The sequence below is a fragment of the Marmota flaviventris genome, chromosome 1, assembly GCF_047511675.1.
Source record: "Marmota flaviventris isolate mMarFla1 chromosome 1, mMarFla1.hap1, whole genome shotgun sequence".
NCBI lineage: Eukaryota > Metazoa > Chordata > Mammalia > Rodentia > Sciuridae > Marmota > Marmota flaviventris.
Genome location: NC_092498.1, coordinates 27269978 through 27278663, shown reverse-complemented (window position 1 = coordinate 27278663; position 8686 = coordinate 27269978).

Here is an 8686-nt window from a genome sequence, read left to right as displayed (position 1 = left end):
TTATGTATGAGACAAACCTCTAGCTTTATGCAAAATATCCAGGGAAAATCTCATTTCATCAGGATAGACTTTTCAGGGTTTGCTGACGTTTACTTTGACCAGTTGCTGTTTTTGTTAAGGTGTGACTAGTTTATTCGTCTTTGATATGCAGCCATGTTCTAATATATGTCTCATAGTCAGCAGCCCTTTACCTGGCTTTATGTTATTTATTATCAAAATTAAGTGATTTTTCCCACACTGACTTGAACAATGGCAAACTTTTTTTTTCTAAGTTGAGGAACTGAATAAAACTTGTAAAAACATCTCCTGTGAAAATCTGAACTACCAGGAAGATGCCACTTCTTGATTTCTAATTGATCATCTGCCCATGATAAAGAAATGATCAGTTAAGTCTAAGTCTGACAGATGAATAGGTCTTTTTTGGCAATGCTGTTTCACAGGTGATGGTGTCTTTCCATTCCATATCCAGTGGTTCTCTTGGGACAGCCACACTCTAAACTGCAGCACAGTCTTCGTCTCATCATTTCACAATAATATGCCCCATTCTTGATGGCAGCGTGAGCTTGATGGTTCTGTCACTACTTGTAAACATGTTTCAGTGCTTCAGGCTGATTTCTGGCATGTCCTTGAAGCATTATACTGCCCATCCTGGGCTTGCCTCTTCTGCTTCTGTTCCTTAGATGTTCTGCCCTCATCAATTTTCCTCACATGCCAGTCCTGTCAGAGCTGAGTTTCACAATCACTGTGTTAAATGTGAAGAAGCAAATGCATCCTGACCCCTAGCCAGTGGGAATTTTATCTTTCCTGCTGAGGTGGTATGCATGATATTTGCATTAAAAATTTAGTAACTAGTTGTGATAGGGAGAAAAATTTTCACAAATTGAAAGCATTTAGGACCATGCAATTAGTTTGTCTCCTTCAGTCTTGATTCATGACATTGTGCCAGGGATAATGTCCTGTTAAGAGGAAATGAGTTCAGGTACCAATCTGAGGGGCACACCATTAGTGAGGACTTCAGAGAGAATAATTTAAATTCATGGACAAATTGGCTGATTTAAAATTGGCAAGTGTTACTTATGTTTCCTCACCTCAGTATGTATAAACACGTAGCAGGACAAAGCATAGCAACCATAGTGCACTAGCAGGTGAAGGAGCAATGGTCACACTCTATTTCTCTCATCTACTGCCATAAGAATGACAAAGACATTACATGGCTAAGCCTGGGTGCTCAAACTCTGGAATAATGCTGTATTCTGATTTTGCACATTACTTTTCCCTGACTTACTTTATGACTCTTTTTTTTTTCTTGATCCATTCTTTCTTAATTAGCATTTATCATTACAAAGTAAATCATATAAAATGAATATACCATCATTTATGGAACTATTCCTCATGTTTTTTTTAAACTTTCCCCTAGGTTTTGACTAATATAAATTATGCCTCATTGAGTATTTTCATAGATAGCTTTTTCCTTATCATTTCTGATGTAGGTTTGGCTCATGGAAATGGGAATCAAAGCATACAGATACTCACTTTTGTAATTCATTACTAAAGTGCTTTCTGATGAGTTTCTATCAAGGCCCTAAATACACCAAAAATCTTTATAGTAAGGTGCTATGGTTCATTCAGTTCTTCCTTCCTCTGCCTATCATCATCCTCATCATTCTCATCATTGTTAACTAGTATTTTATCTATACTATTATTATGTCATTTGTATGGTGATTTTAAGATTAAAAGACTTTTATTTTTTCCATGACAATTAAAAACTTTCCTAGAGTTCATATTTTTAATTACCTGTTAATATTGTTTGGAATTCACAGAAAGTGAGACTCTGTGTAAGAGCTGACAGCTCTTATTCTTGAAGCACTGTGCCAGGCATAATGTCCTGTTAAGAGGAAATGATGCCATACCTTAATCATCACACCATTTTTTATTCCTTGATTTGCAAGCCTATAGCATTACATCCAACCTAAATGTCTAACTGCCTCACTAAGAACAAATACCCTTCCCTAGGAGTTTTGTCTCTCATCATTGCATTACCTGTTTCTGTGAGTAAGGGAAAATAAATTGCACAAAAATGTCAAGCAGCTATTTCAAAGGTACCCATAATGATAAAAATGTCATTCCCATATAATAGAAAAGCATTGACTCTTAGAATTAGGAAAGACTACAGACCACAAAGGACCCTTCCAGAGATTGCCCTATGCACCACTTCTTTGAATTGGTTCCCCTAAAGGCCCATGTAGGAAAGTCTTAGTTCCCAGAATGGCACTTTGGGGTGGTGGTGTGGCCTTTAGGAGGTAGGGCCATGTTGGATGTCCTTAGGTCATTCGGGGTGTACCCATGAAGGGGATTGTGGGACCCAGGCCCCTTCCTTTCCTCTTGATTCCTAAATATGAGTTAAGCAGTTTGCTTTACAATGTGCTCCCTGCCATTTCCATCCAGCACCCCAACAAAAGAAAAAAAGCAATGTGTGCACTCTGTTGTGGACTGCAAGCTCTAAAACCGTGAGCCAAAATAAATCTTTTCTTTTTATAAGCTTATTTTCTCAGGTATTTGCTACACTGACAGAAAGCTGCCTAACACACCATACTAAAACTGTCATCCTGACTCTAGTGTTTTCATGAGTTCTCTGAGTTGTTCTAGTAAATTAGTGATCTGAAGTGATAGTAAGAAATGCTGTATTTGTAACCATTTGGTCAGAAGTACTAGTGGAGTATGGATTCCTGAACTTGTGGCTAGTGATTGAATTGAGGATAGTCTTATGGAGAACTGTGACTTTATCCTATGAAACTTCTCATAACTATAGGCAGTATGAAGTCATTGCAATATCTTATAGTTATGAAAATTAAATGATGATGTAGTGATTTTATATATAAATACATATATAAATGATAGATATATGGTGATATATAGGTATATTATATGATATATAATACATTCTATATAAGTATTACCTATATACTTATTATTAAATGTTCATATTCTTCATAACTAATAAATATAAAGTCAATAATAAGTACTAGTCATTATTTAATACTACTTTTCATTTAACTATTAAAATTCATTCTATACATAGGCATGGTGGCACATGCCTGTAATCCAGAGGCTCAGGAGGCAGAGTCAGGAGAATCATGAGTTGAAAGCCAAAGACAGCAACTTAATGAGGTGCCAAGCAACTCAGTGAGACCTTGTCTCTAATTAAAATCAAAAAGATCTGGGTATGTGGCTCAGTGGTTAAGTGTCCCTGAGTTTGAAAAAATTTGTTCTATAAAACATTTCTGTATGACTACTTTATAAATTGTTTTCCTTGTGGAAATACATATAGTAAGTGGTAATTCTGACATAAGAAAAACAAGTAAAAAAAAAAATTTAAAAGGCAGCCAGGAGAAGTGACACACACCTGTAATCATAGTGACCCTTGAGAGGATGAGGCAGGAGGATCTCAAGTTCAAAGTCAGCCCCAACAGCTTACTGAGACTCTCAATGATTTATCAAGACCCTACCTCAAAATAAAATTTTAAAAAAACAGGGCTGGGGATATAGCTCAAAGGTAGAGTGTCCCTGGGTTAAATCTCTAGTATAAATAAATAAATAAGGCTTATGTTCCCTATTACAATATATTATAGCCTTTCCTATTTATTCTAGCCTAAGGCTAGTATTTTCTTTTTCAGAAAGAACTATTACATATATAATTACCTTTAGCACATTCTATTTTAGTGGTAAAGGAAATAAGGCATAGCTTTGGAAGAAGAGAAGAAAATGCAATACTAGTAGTTTGATATGTCAGTCATTATAAATTCGTCATAAACTTTGCAGTCCCATTAGCTCTTTGCAGTCAATGACAATTAAATTCTAATTTGTTATTTCATGAATGTTCCCCCTTCAGTGAAATGCCCTTCTTGACCACTGCAACTTAAATAATGTCTATTTTTAAAAACTGGTTGACCCCTTATGATTAAAGCTTTGCTAGAAATTTTTAAAGTGTGTATTCTCTATAGGAATTCAACATGAGCATTTATGGCTCATCTCCCTTTTAAGAGACAAGTTGCATTAGGGATAAATGTTATCAATCATTGAAACCTTAGAAAGAATGATTTTACCAGACACTTTCCTATTCAACAACCAAAGAGTATTTTTACAGGTGGGAGTGGGAGAAACCTTAAGATGGGAAACAAGGAAAAATGGTAAATGCAAAATCTCTGTCATGTCCACTCCCATAGCTCTGTATAGTGCAATTAATTTATGAGTGTTCCATAATATGTCCTGGATGCCTTCCTATATTCCATAATAGGGAGTGTTATGATTGGGATATGAGGTATTAAGGCAGGAGGTGAAATGATTAGATTTACAAAAGCTGTGACCTAATCAGTCTATTCCAGTTTGAATGGACTAACTGGATAGTAACATTAAGTTGGTGGGCATGGCTTGAAAGCTGGGTCACTAGATGCATGCCCTGAAATGGTTTCATCTGCTCTGTGGCCCTTTCTCCCACCCCCTCTCTCCTTCATGGCTGCCAAAGTCAAATAGCTTTTTTCCACCATGATGTTGTTCTTGTTGTGTATTTTGGTCACAGACATGAAAAATTGATGAACATAGAAATAGGTACCAAGAACAGAATCATCACTGTGACTAACCTGACCAAATGGTTTACAAACATTTGAAACTGATTTGTGGGAGTATTTGGAGAATTGGAGTTGCAGGCTAGAGAAACCTTAGACTGCTATACTCTGAGCTTACTGGGTGATTATGACCAGTATGCCAGTAATAATGTGGACAATAAAGACATTGCTCATGAGGTTTCACACAGAAAAAAGACTCACCTGGGAATTAGACTAGCAGCCATTTGTGTTAATTCTGGCAAAGAATTGTCTACATTTTCTCCATGTCCTGAGACTTTGTGTGAAGCCAACTTTAAAAGTGATAGACTAATTAATATGGCAGAAGAAATTTCAAGTCAGTACATTCAGTCAGTGGCATGGATATTGCTGGATTTTTTTTTTTTTTTGTCAGGTTTACTGTGAGAATCTGGAGCAGATGTCAGGGCTCAGAGATTTTGGAAATGCAAATTTGACCAGAAAAATGCATATAATATTGGGTCCAAGGAAGGTATAGTTATTGAAGAGATTACTGCTACTAAAAAGAAGTTAAATACTTTACCATATAGGAAAGATGCCTCCAGGGCACCTCAGGAATTTGCAAGACCATACTTATCACAGCCTCAATGATGCAAAAGTAAAAGTGCCTTTGAGAAAAGACTCTATATGGGAGCACCCTGATTGCACAGGAGAGCCTAAGAAGTTGTTTCACGGTCATGTTCAACCACCCAGGCCATTTCAAGAAGCCATTTTTGCAGGTATGTTCGCTCAACTACTGCTTGAGTTGGTGGCAAACCTTGGCATTTTTCTTTTTTGTTTTATTTTTTATTTATATATGATAGTGGAATGTATTACAATTCTTATTACACATATAGAGTACAATTTTTCATATCTCTGGTTGTATACATAGTATATTCATACCAATTCATGTCTTCATACCTATACTTTGGATAAAAGTGATCATCACATTCCACCATCATTTATAACTCCATGCCCCCTCCCTTCCCCTCCAACCTCTCTACCCTATCTAGAGTTTGTCTATTCCTCCCATGCTCCTGCTCCTTACCCCACTATGAATCAGCCTCCTTATACCAAAGAAAATATTTGGCATTTGGTTTTGGGGGATTGGCTAACTTCACTTAGCATTAGCTTCTCTAACTTCATCCATTTACCCGAAAATGCCATAATTTTATTCTCTTTTATTGCTGAGTAATATTCCATTGTGTATATATGCCACCATTTTTTAATCCATTCATCTACTGAAGGGCATCTAGGTTGATTCCACAGTTTAGCTATTGTGAATTGTGCTGCTATAAACATTGATCTGTCTGTGTCCCTGTAGTATATGATGTTTTTTAAGTCCTTTGGGTATAGACCGAGGAGAGGATAGCTGGGTCAAACGGTGGTTCAATTCTCAATTTTCCAAGAAATCTCCAAATTGCTTTTCATATTTCCTGCACCTATTTGCAGTCCCACCAGCAGTGTATGAGTGGACCTGTTTCCCCACATTCTTGCCAACACTTATTGTTGTTTGTATGCATAATAGCTGCCATTCTTACTGGAGTGAGATGAAATCTTGGAGTGGTATTAATTTACATTTCTCTAATTGCTAGTGATGATGAACATTTCTTCATGTATTTGTTGATTGATTGTACATCATCTTCTGAGAAGTGTCTCTTCAGGTCCTTGGCCCATTTATTAATTGGGTTATTTGGGTTTTTTTGGTGTTTAGCTTTTTGAGTTTTTTACATACCCTAGAGATTAGTGTGAGGGGTAAAAATTTGCTCCCAAGATGTAGGCTCTCTATGCACCTCACAAATTATTTCTTTTGCTGAGAAGAAACTTTTTAGTTTGAGTTTGGATAGGCTGAATTAATGTTATCAAAATGACCATACTTCCAAAAGCACTATACAGATTTAATGCAATTCTGATCATAATTCCAATGACATTCCTCATAGAAATAGAAAAAGCAATCATAAAATTTATCTGGAAAAATAAGAGACCCAGAATAGCTAAAGCAATCCTTAGCAGGAAGAGTGAAGCAGGTGGTATCACAGTACCAGACCTTTAACTATACTACAGAGCAATAATAACAAAAACAGCATGGTATTTGCACCCAAACAGACTGGTAGACCAATGGTATAGAATAGAGGACAAGAGACTAACCCACAAAATTACAATCATTTTATATTAGACAAAGCCGCCAAAATCATGCATTGGAGAAAAGATAGCCTCTTCAGCAAATGGTGCTGGGAAAACTAGAAATTCATATGCAACAAAATGAAATTAAACCCCTATCTCACCATGCACAAAACTCAACTTAAAATGGATCAAGGACTTAGGAATACAACCAGAGACCTTGCGTCTAATAGAAGAAAAAGTAGGACCTAATCTCCATCATGTGGGATTAGGCCCCAACTTCCTTAATAAGACTCCTTTGGTGCAAGAATTAAAATCAAGAAATCTTGGTATTTTTCATGTGGTACTGGTTCTGCAAGACTGTAGAATGCTAGACTTAGGGGGTCATGGAGGTTTCCACTGAAATTTTAAAGGAAGGTTTAGGAGGTCAAGCAAAGTGCAGCGAGGCAAAAATCCTTACAGCAGAACTTAAGGGGAAGTTATGAAGCTGAAGCTGAAGTTGGAATGGAGACCCTGTTATTAAGAAATAACAGTAAGATGGGCTGTCCCTCATGGGAAGTCACTGTGTAAAGGAAGCCAAGCTATGAGAGAGGACAAAAGTCCTGCAACCAGCAAGGCCAAAGAGGTGGGACTGTTCAAGTCCTCTGGAAATCACACCTTGTAGCCAGTGCCCAGATGTTTGTTTTCTCTTCATTATGGCTCATTTGAGCATTATTTAAAAAAAAAAAAAAAAAAGCAAAACAAAACAAAAAAAAATGACTTTGGGCTATATTCCAGCACAAAACAAAACAAAAATCCAAGCAAACAGCTCTGAGATGTACATGTTTGTGTAATAAGATACTAATATATGAAATTTGAAATTAATACATTTAGGTCAGGTCCATTCTGATTTCCAGACTGAGTGACCAATATTCAGTAGGTAGTTATCCCAGAAAAGTGTCTCTTCAAGATTTCTAGGTAACAAGATTGTAAGTGCTATAGCAAGCTGTAAATAACAATGAGTTATCTTTGACGTTTATATACAATGTGAGTAAAATGAACTGTCAAGTAATAATTGAAAATTACAATTTGCTTTGCCCTACAAGTTTGTGTATTGGAAACTGCACCTTCTGAGAGGCAGTACAATAGAATTGGGAACAAGAACTTCAGACAGATGCTACCTAGTTTGATATTCTGTCTTTTACTAGTTATGGAAAGATAAAGTCACTTAACCTTTGTGTACTTTAGTTTTGTCATCTATCAGAGAGCACTAATGATAATTTCTACCTCATAAGATTGCAGTTTAAAGCATTCTACACATAGAGTAGAAGTGTCTGGGAGATATAGAAATTTAATATTTGCTATTAGTATGATTAAACAAACATACCAATTCAAAAGCATATTTTAAAGCATTTATTCTATTGAAAAGCAAAATATCTTATTGAGGTAATGAGAATGGAAAGTAAAAAAAAAAAAAAAAACCTCACTTTGCTTTTGGCATTAAGCAAAAGGCCGTGTTTCTCATTGTCCCACTAAAGGGAATCACTTATCCATTCTGTTTGAGCTTAGTCCAGGGACTTTAGGATACTGTAAGAATGGAAGCTCTGCTTTCCTCAATTGCCTGTTTGACCAGGCCCAAAACACACCTATTTCTTTAAACCACATTCTGTAATAGTTTTAATACATAAAATAGCATCTTGAAATACCCTTGAGATTCACCCTTTATTATTTTGTAGAAAATTACTAAGTAGGCAAACTTGCTATTCATATTTTGATATCTGTAAGGAGCATAGAATCCTCTTGTTAAACATTATTTTATTGATCTCCCTCTTCCCATATGTGTCTTCTGAAAAGCAGATTGACAAGAATTAGATGTCTAAGAGATGTCTTGGTGAAAATGTCTCTTAGGGAAAATGAGGGAATTGGAAGTAATAGGAGACTGGGCACAGTGGTGCCCACTTATAATCCCA